The sequence below is a fragment of the Elephantulus edwardii genome, unplaced genomic scaffold (genome assembly GCF_000299155.1).
Source record: "Elephantulus edwardii isolate Elephantulus edwardi_28Jun2011 unplaced genomic scaffold, EleEdw1.0 scaffold00074, whole genome shotgun sequence".
NCBI lineage: Eukaryota > Metazoa > Chordata > Mammalia > Macroscelidea > Macroscelididae > Elephantulus > Elephantulus edwardii.
In genome coordinates, this window is record NW_006399824.1 from 8,740,383 (window position 1) to 8,754,509 (window position 14,127).

Sequence of the window (14,127 nt, forward strand, 5' to 3'; positions counted from 1 at the left end):
TTAGTTTCTCTTCTTTTTCCTAAGTAATTTAGGTTTTTATATTTGTCTTTGAAAAATATACTTTTAATTAAATTTCTTTATTCTAGGTTTTCTTGACACACATATATCATATATGTTGGTGATGTATAAATTACTCAACGTAGAGTTTTAAGGCAAATAGTGGAATATTGAATACTGAAGTGAAAATATAAAATAATAACAGTATATAATCTTAATATAGAATGTTAATGCTGTTGTTATTATGTGTTTTTAAATTGACTATATTTCAAAGCAACCCTATGAACAACGTATCTGAACTTTTCATTGTCCTGCACTATCTTCACACCCTCTGACATGCGAGTATGTTGTTATAACCATCATGTCAATCCATTATATTGAGAATCTTCCTTTCTTTCTCTGACCTTCCAATTTTCCTAGCGTGAGGTTCTTTTCTCAGGACTTGTCCCTCCTAACAATATGCCCAAATTATGTGAGACAACTTCACCATTCTTGACTATAAAGAGCAAATTTGTTGTACTTATTAAAGTTTTTTTATAAGGTTTTCTTAGCTACATTCCAGTTTTCAAAACTGTAATTTATTACTAACACTACGGTAAACCTGGACACGGCCTCTGGCTTCTTGAGGAGAGGCAGTTATGGAGCACTCTGGACGCTTTTGGCTTTCCTTTTGTCCCACGTGAGTGTCAGCAGAGTGTACTTGCCAGATGAACTGGGGGTCTCTGACCAAGAGTTTGCCAGCATTTGGACGTGTCCCAATGGTAAAATACTGAAGTGCCCTTGGGCCTGTGGCACTCAGGCCTATTTTTCATTCTTTTTCTTCAAACATTCTTCTAGATTGTATAGTCCTGGTGGGTCCATTTGCCATACACAGGTAACCTGTGGTTGCTGTGAAGCTGAACACTGTGACACTGAAGTGTCAAATGTGATAATGGTTACCCATTGTGGACAGTGTTTGGTGGAGCTCCCCAATTAAAACAAGCTTGGAAGCAGGAGCGGCATCCACTTCCATAATAACTTGCCTCCATAAACCCTATGAACCTGGAGAAAGGATGAAAGTCATTCAAGTGTTGAGGAGCCGCCTACAATTCAACAGCACTTAACAACAACAATTTTATACCTAATTTCAGTTAAAAGAATCTGGCATTATTATCTTAGAAAATCAAATTAATTTAAAAAAATGGAACACAATATTACTTTGCAGTCGCAATAGTATCAATATTATCTAAATTTGTAATATAAAATATATTTTACTAGAAGGGCACATTTTTCTTTCTTATCTACATTGTTGTTGTTGTTGTTCTGTGTCCTTGAGTTGACTACAACTCGTAATAAACTCGTAATAACCTTATAAATAACAGCTCTCAACCCTGCCATATCTTAAGCTAGTCTCACCATATCTGATACACCTGTCTCCATTGTCACAGTAACTTCATCTCATCCAGGTTTTTCTTCTCCTATGATAACTTTCTACTCTTCCAAGCATGATGACGATCTCTAAGGACTGGTCCCTCTTTGCAACATACCCACAGTATGTGAAATAGTTTAAAAATCCTTGCCTCCAAGGAGCATCCTGAATTCACCCTCTCCAGGATAGACCTGTTTGCTCACTTGGAAGTCCACAATATGTTCAGAAATCTTCTCCAGAATCACAATTCAATTGTGTCAATTCTTTTGTCACCTTAGTCATTATCCAGATCTCATGGGCATAGTAAGCAATTGAGAAGACCATAGGCTGGATCAGGCACACCTTAATCTCTAGAGTGACATTACTGCTCTTTTTAGCACTCCTTGACTTCAGACTTTCTGAAAGCAACTTATCTTTTGGTTTCCTGAGTGCTGATGCCAAGAGTGTGATTGTGGAACCAAGCAAGAATTGTTAACAACCTCAGTCTTTTCTCCATCTATCATGATACTGCCAATTGGCTTAGTGGTGAGAATCTTTATTTTCCTGATATTGAGCTTCTGTCCATATTTAAAGCTGTAGTCCTTGGCCTTCTGCAGCAAATGGTTCAGGTTCTCCTCAGATTCCGTTAGCAAAGTTGTGTCATCTGCTTATCGTAGGTTGTTGATGAATCTATCTCCAATTTTGATGTCATATTCTTCTTCATAAAGTCTAGCCTGATAAATGATCTATTCCACATACAGATTGCAAAGGTATGGAGAAATGACACAACCCTAACATACTCTTTTCTTGATTTTGAAACAATGCAATTTGAACATTCCCCTGCAATGAGCTGATGACTGCTTCCTGGTCTAAGTATAGGTTTTGCCTGAGTGCAATCAAGTGTTCTGGGACTCCCATTCTTCTAAGTACTAAGCACAATTTGTTGTGATCCACATAATCATATGCTTTTGTGTAGTCGAGAAAACAAAAGACACTCTTCTGATACTCTCTACTTTCAGTCAAACTCAGTCTGTCATTGGCAGTGATATTCATAGTGCCAACACCTCTTCTAAATCCAGTTTTCATTTCTGATAGTTCTCTCTCAATATACTGTTTCAGTTAGTTTTTGATAATCTTCAGCAGGATTTTTATTTTATGTGATATTAGTGATATTGTTTGATAATTTCCACACTCTGTTGGATCACCTTTTGAGGAACTGGAACAAATATGGATCTCTTTCAGTCAGTTGGCCAGATAGCTGTCCTCCAGATTTCTTTTCACAACCTGGTGAGCACATCCAGGGCTGCGTCTGTTTGTTAAAATATGTAAATTGGTATTCCATTAATTACTGGGTGACTGTGTATTCCATCTTTTTCTTTTTTATGTTCCATGCATCATTCAATATTTTTCCATAAGATCATTAAATATTGCAACTCAAGGCTTGAATTTATCAGTTTCTTTAGCTTAAGATGAGCGAGTTGATCCCTTTTGATTTTCTGATTACACATTTTGATTTTCTGATTGCACATTTTGTTACAATTCTTTCCTTTGTCTTCTCTACTGGCCTTTGAAATCTTCTGTTCAGCTCTTTGATATTATGATTTCTTCTCATTGCTTTGGTTCCTCAGCATTCTATCACAATATTTAGCGTCTCTTCTGAGATTCATCTTAATCTTTTCTTCCTCTTTTGTCTTTGTAAGAACATCTTTGTGGATAACATTCTTGATACCATCCCACAGCTCATCTGAACTTTATTTATTAGTGTTTAAGGCCTCCAATCTATTCTTGAGAGGGTTTTTAATTCCAGATGAGATAGACTCAAGGTCATATTTTGGTTCTTGTGGGTCTGTTTTCATTTTCTTTAGCTTCAATTTGAACTTATACAAGAATAGTTGATGGTCCATCTGTTCCACTCTTGGTATCTGGCCTAGTTTTAATAAACTTATATTGAGCTTCTCCAAAAATACTTTCTTTCCTTAGATAGAGTCAATCTAATTCCTATGTAGTCCACCAGGTAAGGTTCATGTGCATAGTGGGTACTTGTTTGTTTGTTTTTTTAAATGGTATTTGCAACGAATAAATGGTATTTTCCATGAATAAATCATTGACAGTACAAAATTCTAAATATTCTCTCTACAGCCTCATGTTTGTCAATAAGTCCTTATTTCTGACTATTGATTTTTTATTCTTTGTTCCCAACTTTTGCATCCAAATCACCAATTAATATTAATGAATCTTGGTTTCATGATTGATTAATTTCAGACTGCAAATGTTGGTTGAAGTCTTCTGTTTCTTTTTGTTTGGCTCTAATTGTTGGTGCATATATTCAAATGATATTTATATTAATGAATCTTCTTTGAATGTAAATGGATAGTATTATGTCACTCACATTATATTTCAGAATGGATCTAGGACTGGTCTTATAAAGACTATGAAAGCAACCCTCTTTTTCCTTACTTTTTCACTCCCTATGTATAAGTTCACATAATTGTCTGGTTAAAAATGACCCATGCCAGTCTGTCTCAACTCACCAATCTTCAGTATTAGTGTTGATGTTTTTGTGTACCATCAAATTGGAACCAACCCATAGCTAACCCCCCAGAAGCTTTCCAGAGACAGTTAATCACACAGAAGGAGATTGCTCATTCTCCTGGTGAGCAGCTGGTGGATTTGAACCGTGTGCCTTTGGGATTACAGTGCAGATTCTTGCCATTAAGGCACCAGTACTTCTTAATATTATCAATTTCTTCAGTGTTTTGAGGAAAACTTTGTTAAGCTGCCTCTTATCAAAATTAAAATGCATGTATTTCTTTTCTGACTCTTGAAATATTAATACTTTACCCTATTAAATTATTTATTGTGCTTTTAGTAAAAACCTTCAAAGCATATAGTTTTGCTCGATTATTTATGCACATCTTATTCCATAAGAGCATTATATCCACAGTTTCTTATGATACATTCTTTCCATATTTTCCCAACTTTTACCCTTACCAATAAATATTATTCATTAATGATTTCTTTATTCCTTTCTTCCTTTCCTTGATAACGTTAGTATTATTTTCTCTGTGTATATAAACAATTGTTGAGCTTTTTATAATAGCAATCTTAAGCAATATTTCTCTTTTTATGATTGACTTGTAATACAGAAATGTTTTCTACTCTTGTGTTCCAATTTCTTTTTTAATCTGAAATTATAAAAGTTCAAATAGTTGTGCCATATTGAAGTTCTTTTCATTTATTTTATTGTTATTCTTTTCTTCTGATAAGAACAGCTTTCAGTAGAGATTTTTATGATATAGTTTATTATCATTGTATTTTCCAGTATTGAAATCTTATGGAAGAAACCAAGGATACTGTCTCACTTGTATAAAACTTTAAATTCTAAGAGAAGTTAAATAAATATTTGCTGGCTGATTCTTTATTGAGGGTAATTCTGAATTGTGGATGTCTCTTTCTGGCTTTTTTAACTTTATATAATTGAGTGCTTTTTAAAGAATGACTTGCTCCAAACAAGCATGGTTCTGGAAAAATAAAAATAAGAATAGAGGAACTGACTCAGTAATTGTAGTGATTATTGGGCAAAGTATCTATGACTCTTCTTCTGATATGGTTTTATAAAGCAATATTTTAGATTGGATATACAGTATGTAGTCATTATTGTGGAATAAAGCTCACTAATGAAAGTACGGCAATTTTTGTGTAGCTATGAAATTACCCAATGGAATACATTATAAGAACTTTTTTAAGAAGGCAATTGTGACAGTATCTATGAATATTATATATATTTAATAACTGATCTACTTAAATACTGGTTGCTTTTTATACCTTACTCATTCTAAGAGTTTAATATTTAAAACAATTCATCTGATGCTTTCTAGTTTATTTTTTGCAAATCTACATTTAATCACATATGCCATTGAACATCAAGGTACAAAATTATACATATATAGTTTTGTTATTTAATACTTAAAAGTCTGTATGTAAAGAACAGAAATGAATTCTATAAATTGAATTTATTTATTGCATCTTCCTGGATTTCTATTTAACTGCTTTCGCTGTTTTGCCTTCTCACATTCTCTGAGTCTTCACCACATACAGTTTATTAACATGGCATTGCCATTCTCTAGGGATGACTATATTTGTCTGTTTAAATGTAGAGAACGCTTTTCTGAAATGCTCCAGTATCTCTTGAGCTGTAGAAGTTTTCAGATTGGATGAGTCATTTCAGTATGTTATCCAAGATGACATACTTTTAATCCTTGCAGGATTCTAGTACAAATTCTTTTTCCAGTACAAAGTGCAGTCCTTAAGGACAATATGGTGTTAACTCTTGTAAGTTTTAGATACTTTTCTCATGATTTAATAACAAAGGGAGAATACCACTTATAGAAATCCAAAATTTCAGACTATTAGCAGGTATCTAATTCTGTTCCTTGATTATGCACTACAATTCATTATACTATCAAATATAGTTCTTCAGTTTCCTTATCCTTTCTCCAACTTTCATGTGTTAATGGTGCATTGGAAAAGACCATATGTTGGGTCAGGCTTAGTCTTTAAACTGGCATTCTTGATATTTATCACTTTAAAGAGTTTCTTTACAGCAGATATTCCCAAATGCAACAGGTCTTTTGGTTTCTTACTTGCTGTTTCCAAAATATTGAATGTAGATCCAAGTAAAATGAAATCACTTGCAACTTCAATTTTTATTGTAAAACTTCAACTCATATACATGTTGTCAGGAGTCACTAGTCTTTGGAAAGGATACTATGATTAGGGAAGCAGAGGATCAGTGAAAGAGAGGAAGACTCTCTAAAAGATGCATTGACAAAATTACTACAAAATGGACTTAGGTGTGGCAGAGATGATGGGGGTGGTGCAGGCTAGTTAAGGATTTAATTCTGTTATTATAGTGATACTCAACTCAGTGACAACGAACAACAATAACTAGATCTCATTAAATTAGATAAAGTGTCTAAGAACACATAAAATATGAATAATACATGGAAATATCTCTATTTATTTTAGAAATATGTCTAAATAGGCAGGAAAGAATTAGTTGTCAAAATCGAATTGTTGTTTTTGTTGTTAAGTGCCATTGAGTTGCAGGTGACTCATAGCAACCCTATGGAGGAGAGTCCTCGACACTTGGGTGCCTTTCATCCTCTCTCCAGGTTCATAGGGTTTCTGGAGCCAAGCTATTATGGAAATGGACGCCACTCCTCCTTCCAAGCTTGTTTTAATTGGGGAGCTCCACCCCACTCTCTGTCCACATTGGGTAGCCAACCATTAATGCATTTAACACATCAGTGTCACAGTGTTCAGCTTCATAGGAACCACAAGTGACTATGGTATGGCAACTTGCACACCAGGGCTATACGACCTAGAGGCTCTTGGAGGCAGAGTAGTCCTTCACGTGCAAAAACTGCCATAACACCTGCACATGCAACACCATGCTCTCTCTGGCAACCAGGTCATAGCAGCCCTGGGCGGAGCAAACCTGGGAGTACATGGCCGCTTTCTCTCCCCTCTCCCCCTTTTGGGTTTTAGCATTGTAGAGCATATATTTTTCTGATTAAAAATGTCCAACACCAGTTCAGTTCACTAATGTTAGAAATATTGATCTTTATGTGGTCTATTTCATTTTTATGATTTCCATTTTTTTCTAGATTTATTCTTTGTACTTTCTACAGTTTATGTATTAATGGATGACTGTAGCTGTTTCTTTTCATTCTGAGCCATAGAACTTTAGCAAATGGTCCTGAAAAACGTTACTCCATCTACATTGTTTAGATTAAATCTATTAGTGGGAGATCATTTCCACAGTCATATTTTGTATACTTCCAACATGAAAGATTTATCTTCTGGCACTATAGCAGACAATACTTAAATTATAATCATAATATTTTCATTTACAACATTTTAAAATAATCATAACTAAATGCAATTTAAATAAATTTTCAATGCTAAATATTGATGCCTTTGAGTTGTGGTGCTGGAAAAGAGTATTGAATATGCCATGGACTGCTAGAACAACTGCATCATAGAGAGGGTAAGAACAAGCTGCTCTTTGGAGGCAAGGATTCTGAAGCTTCATCTGACATACTGTGGACATGTTGCAGGGTGAGGTCAGTTCTTGGAGAGTGATGCCACACTTGGTCAGGTGGAGGGACAGCACAAGAGAGGAACACCCTCAATGAGATGGATTGATTCAGTGACTGGAGTAATGGGGATAGTTGTGTCAAAGACAATAAGATTGGCACAGGATAAAGCAGGGTTTATGGCTATTGTACATAGGGTCACTATGAATTGCAGGCAACTTAACAGTACATAACTACAACAACAATATCATCATCAACAACAACAAATTCATTTACAGTTAATGATAATTTAAAATATATTTCTAAAAGATAAAAAAAGTATTTTAATCAACTCTGTATAATCATACTCAGTTTTGAGTGAGACAAACCCCAGGTATAATTTATAGTGATATTTGGCAAAAAAAAGTTTAACAACTTCACATTTTAATTCACTGATGTTCTATGACTCAAATATTTTACAATAGAGGAAACATACTGAAAAGTAACTTGTTGTATTGTCACTATGTTTGTAATGTTTTTCTTACAGATATAATACTTAGCAGTATCTTGTGATGAAATGTGTATTTTGGTTCCAATATGGACTTGATATTTAGATTAGTGAACTAATTGATATGCATAATTCAGTAACAGAGTTTAAGAATTTAGGTAAGATTGAAAAAAATGTTGAAATATTTTATCTATTTGCATCTCCAAAGTAATAGTTATCTGCTTAAAGACAATTTTATTATTTTTTTTTGCAAAGAAAGTTATAAACAAATGAGAGTAAATGGAATACAGTTGAAGGCAGATTTTTTTAAATGCAATTAAACATGTTGATAGAATCTATTAATAAAGAAAAGATGCTAAGAATACATAAAACAAGAGATCTTTGATGATTTATGAGTCAGAACAATAAGTATATCTGAATAAGATATGCTCTCAACTAGAGGTCAAAACTAGGAATGAAGGAACCTTCCTGAAATATGGCGCTGAAAGAGAAGAAGGAAGCCCCTGCCCCCTCCCAAAACTGAAGCCAAAACAAAGGCATAAAAGGCCAAGAAGGCAGTCCTGAAGGGCAGCCACAGTAAAAAAAAAAAAAGAAGATCCACACGTCACCTACTTTCCTGTGGCCTAAGATGTGGAGACTCTGAAGGCAGCCCAAATACCCCCAGAAGAACGCCCTCAGGAGAAACAACTTGACCACTATGCCATCATCAAATTTCCCCGACCACTGAGTGAGCCATGAAGGAGATAGAAGATAACAACACACTTTTGCTCATTCTGGATGTCAAGGCCAACAAATACCAAATTAAACAAGCTGTAAAGAAACTCTATTACTTTGATGTGGCTAAGGTCAGCACTTTGATTAGGTCTGATGGAGAGAAGGCCTATGTGTGACTTTCTCCTGACTGTGATGCTTGGATGTTGCCAACAAAAATGAGATCATCTAAACCAAGTCTAGTTGGCTAATTCTAAATACAAATTTTCCTCAAAAACAAAAGCAAAAAACCAACCAAACAAACAAAAAAAATCCCCCCTCCACAAAAACTAAAACAAATCAAAACAGCAACCACGTAGAAAGAGAAATGGACACAGGCTGCTCTTGCTATTATCTTAATTGCTTAAAGTGTTTTTTTCTCTGGAATTCATAGTGACACTTAATACTTTTTTATTTTTGCAAATATGGTGGAATTTAAACTACTTTCTATAATTTTGAAAGTCATTGTAATTAGTCTAAATAAAAGTTTTAAATAAAGTTTATACTCTAAGATAACTAAAAATATCTAATGATATAGAGTTATTCATTTCACCACAAAATTTAAAATAGTAGGTAATAATAATGCCTTTATTTTTACCCTTATTACTAAACTGTGTACTTAAGATTGACGTGAAGCTTCTTTCTAGGGAGTGAAAGCCGGTTTAATGTGAGAAAAGCACTGCCATCTGCTTATACCTGATGAGTGTCCCAGTGGTTATAAAATTTAGATTTAAAAAGAGAAAATATCATGCATTCAAGTGCTGACCAGATGTCTTAGTCAACATTTCCAGAGTGGAAAAAATAGCAAATAATAACAAAAGCATATAAGAAGATTCCACAACTTTGCCTAAAATTCCTCAGTAATTTTAAGAGGTTTTCCCATGCAATTTCTCCTCTCAATAGAAGACATCTCCATTTTTTTATAAACTATGTGTAAAATTTTAATAAGTTCTAAAATAATTTCTTTCTTTTTAATAAAGAATTTTGTTGTAGTACTAAGGAATTATTGAATTAGCAATTGTTTGACCAGAGAGTCAAAACAAACTCAGAAAATCTTTCCTGATCTAAAGAAGAAAGAAGGCTGTCATGTATTTTATATTATAGCAGTTTAGCAATTAGCATGTTTCCTGTACCTCAGTTGTAAAACTCTCTTCCACAGTTATGTGCTATAAAGAATCTCATCAATTTTGAAAAAAGAAATGTAAATCTTGGTTAAGCAAATGTTTTTTCAAGTTTATCTTTGAGCTTTCCATTTAAGGCATTCTTTATTTGGAATACTATATATTTTTAGTGTGACCTTCAGAAAGAAAGACAGCATGGCATGCTTAAATTAAGGTTTCACCATTGAGTTTGATAAAAATCGAATCATTAGTTTGCAAGTTCAATATTACAAATATTATGTGCAGCCACAACAAGATAAAGATAAACAATACAATTGAAAAATTGGCACAGGAAATGAACAGACACTTCACCAAAGAAGATATTTAGATGGTGAACAAACACACACATGAAGAAATGTTCAAAATCCATAGCTCTCAGAGAGGTGTAAATCCAAACAACTATGAGATATCATCTCACCCCAGTAAGAATAGCAAAATTGAACAGAGCAGAAAACAAACAAAACACACATACACACACACACAAATATTATGTGCAGAGAAACCCATTAGAAACCCATTAGAGCAGGACATTAGTAGGACTTCCGTTTTTTCTTTCTCGGTCTTGAAAATATTCTATTATTGACAGCATATAGTGTAACTCTTTTTATATCACCTGTTAATGCAAAATAGTTGAATATTTCTTCTCAGACAAGTTTTCAGTGTTAACAAGTTTGAACTGTAGTTGTGCTAGTCTTTAATTAACGAATGCACATTTATTTAATTAATAAGAAATAAATTTTCAAATAACAGCAGTAGTTTACTCTTTTTGAAACACCTGTTTTAGAGGAAGACTCGTAAATAACCTGTGAAAAGCAGACGGCACCATCTTGCTAGCTATAGTAAAAACTATCTGGAGCACTCATGGTTAAATTCCAAAGGCTTCTTAAAAGATATAAGTCTTTGATAACATCATGATACACAAAGAAATTAATGAAGTTCTCAAAAAAAATATTTTTACTTAAATGAACAATCAGTTCCAGTGGAAGCAGCAGTCAAATGACCAAAAAAAATTGCACTGGTCAAATCTAACACACACACAATCTCTTAAAATCTTAAAAAAATTAACATATCACTTCAATGACTATCATGTACTTCATGCAAGTAAAGGTATTTTTAATCATATCACAAGATAGGACAGGGTCAGGATCTGTGGTTCATGAGGTTGCTATGAGTCATAGTAGACTTGATGACACCTAACAACAACGAGGGAAAACTTGCTCTGAATTTTTTGAGCTGAGAGAACTGAAAAACAAATTTAAACCTAGAGTTGCAATGTTGAAAGATGCTATGAGCAATATATTGAATGACCCAGAAAGCTTCAAAAGAAGATGAAGGGAATATAGAGTCACTGTACCGAAAAGAACTGACTGACACTGAAAAATTTCAAGAAGTACCATATGACCAGGGCTCAATGGTTATGAACGAGAAAGCTGAAGTTGCATTGAAGATTTTGGCAAAAAAAGAAGGCCCCAGGAATTAATGGGATACCAATTGACTTGTTTCAATTAACAAATGCAGCCATGGATACACTCATCATTCTATGCCAGGAAATTTAGAAAACATTTGTCTGGTCAACATATTGGGAGAGATCCAATTCCCAAGAAAGATGATTCAACAGAATGTGGAAACTATCAAACAATTGTGTTATTATCATATGCAAGCAAAATACTGTTGAAGATAATTTTCAAAAATGACTGGACTATTACATAGATTAGGAATTGCCAGAAGTTTAAGGATGATTTAAAAGATACTATGGCAGTAGTAATAGCATTCCTAACATTAGATGGATCCTGGATGAAAGCGAAGAATACCAGAAAATGTCTATTTGTGCTTTCTAGACTATACAAAGTTATTTGACTGTGTAGATCATGACAAACTATATTGACTATACAAAGACATTTGATTGTGTGGACCTTAACAAGTTATGGATTTTTATGGGAAGAAGGGGAGTCCCAGAGCACTTAACTGTGCTCATGTGAAACTATTTGGAACAGGAGATTGTTGTGCAAAAAAAGCAAGGAAATACTACCCGGTTAAAAATTAAGAAGGGAATGCTTTAGGGTTTTTGTATTCTTACTCCATACCTACTCAATGTGTTGCTGTTATGTGCCAGTGAGTCATTTGCAACTCATAGCAAACCTATGTATAACAGCCCTAAACCCTGCTTTGTCCTGAGTCAATCTCCCTGTCTCTGACACACCCAAACCGATTACCCCAGTCACTGAATTAATCTACCTTATAGAAGGAATTCCCCACCTGCGCTGTCCCTCCAGCCTCCCATTCATGATGTCCATCTCCAAGGACTGGTCCTTCCTTACAACATGTCCAAAGTATGTCAGATGAAGCCTCAGAATCCTTTCCTCCAAGGAGCAGCCCAGTTTAACCATCTCTAGGATGAACCTGTTTGTTTTCTTAGCAGTCCATTGTACATTCAATACACTTCTCCAGCACCACAGATCAAAGGCATCAATTCTCCTTCTATCCTCCCTAGTCATTATCCAACGCTCTGATGCATAACAAGTGATTGCAAAGACCATGGCCTGTATCAGACGCACCTAAGTCTCCAGAGAGACACCATTGCTCTTCAGTACTTTGCAGAGGTTCCTAACAACAGACTTTCCCATTGTAATATGTCTTTTAATTTCTTGGCTGCTGGTGTCAAAAGTGTTGACTGTGGAGCCAGGCAAACTAAAGCTGTGAACAATCTCAATCTCTTCACCATCCATCCTGATGCTGTCAATTGGTCCAGTGGTAAGAATCTTTGTCTTCTTGACATTGAGCCTCAATCCATATTGAAGGCTTCAGTCATTGACCCTCTGCAGCAAGCGCTTCACGTCCTCCTCAGTTTCAGTAAGCAGGGTTGTGTCATCTGCATAATGCAGATTGTTGATAGATCTTCCACCAATCCTGATTACACACTTCTCCTCATAGAGCCCAGGCTTCTGGATAATCTATTCTGCATATAGGTTCAAAAGATATGGAGATAGGACACATTCCTGGTGTGCACCCTTTCTAGTTTTGAACCATGCAGTGTTTCCTGCTCTGTTCAGATGACTGCCTCCTGGTCCAAGTATAGTTTCTCATTAGCACAATAAAGTGTTCTGGGATTCTCATTCTTCTCAGAGTCAGCCACAGTTTGCTATGATCCACACAGTCAAATGCCTTTGCATAGTCAATGAAACACAGATAGACATTCCTCTGGTATTCCCTGCTTTCAGCCAAGATCCATCTAACATCAGCTACAATATCCCTAGTACCACAACCCCTTCTAAAACCAGCCTGGACTTCTGGCAGTTCTCTGCTGATGTGCTGTCCCACTCGTTTTTGGATAATCTTCAGTAGACTCTTGCTTTCATGTGAAATCAATGAGATTGTTCTATAGTTTCCGCACTCTGTTGGGTCACCCTTCTTTGGGATGGGAACAAATATAGATCTCTTCCAGTCAGTTGGCCAAGTGGTTGTTTTCCAGATTTCTTGGCACAGCTTGTTGAGTACATCTAGGGCATCATCTGTTACCTGAAATATGTCAATAGGTATACCATCTTTCCTGGGGCCTTATTCTTTGCTATTTCCTTCAAAGCAGCTTGAACTTCTTCCTTCATCACCATAGGCTCTTTCTCATATGTTATTTCATGAAATTCTTCTGTGTCTGCCAATTCCTTTGAATTCAATGACTCAGTATATTCTTTTCATCTTCGTTTAACACTACCCGGATCATTTAATATTCTGCCTAAAGCATCTTTGATTTAGCAACTCAAGGTTTGAATTTGTTCTTCATTTACTTCAACTTAAAAAATGCTGAGCAAGGGCACTGAGAAAATAATTTTAGTGTCAGACTCTATGAAGAGGAATGCAGCATCAAGATTGGGGGGAGACTCACTAATATCCTGTGTTAGGCAGATAATATAACTTTTCTTTCTGAAAGTGAAGAAGACTTAAAGCACTAGTTGCAGAAGGTCAAAGAATACAGTCCTCAGTATAGACTGCATCTCAATGTCAAGAAAACAAAGATTCTTACCACTGGACCCCTAGGCAGCATCGTGATAGATGGAGAAAGATTGGAATTGTGAACAACATCGTCTTACTTAGATCCACAGTAAACCCTGCTGGTACCAGGAGTTAAGAAATCAGGAAACATATTGCCATGGGAAAGTCTGCACTTAAGGAACTCTCCAAATTACTGGAGTAATGAAGTCTGTTTGAGGACTAAGGTACATTTGATTCTTTCCGATCACTTGCTAAACA

The 14,127-nt window shown here is 35.2% G+C and overlaps 1 protein-coding gene across 1 annotated transcript in view; it reads left to right on the forward strand.

The window, feature by feature from the left end:
- Positions 1-14,127, forward strand: part of CTNNA3 (catenin (cadherin-associated protein), alpha 3) — a 2,453,748-nt gene that overhangs the window by 2,336,319 nt on the left and 103,302 nt on the right. The window lies entirely within an intron of this gene.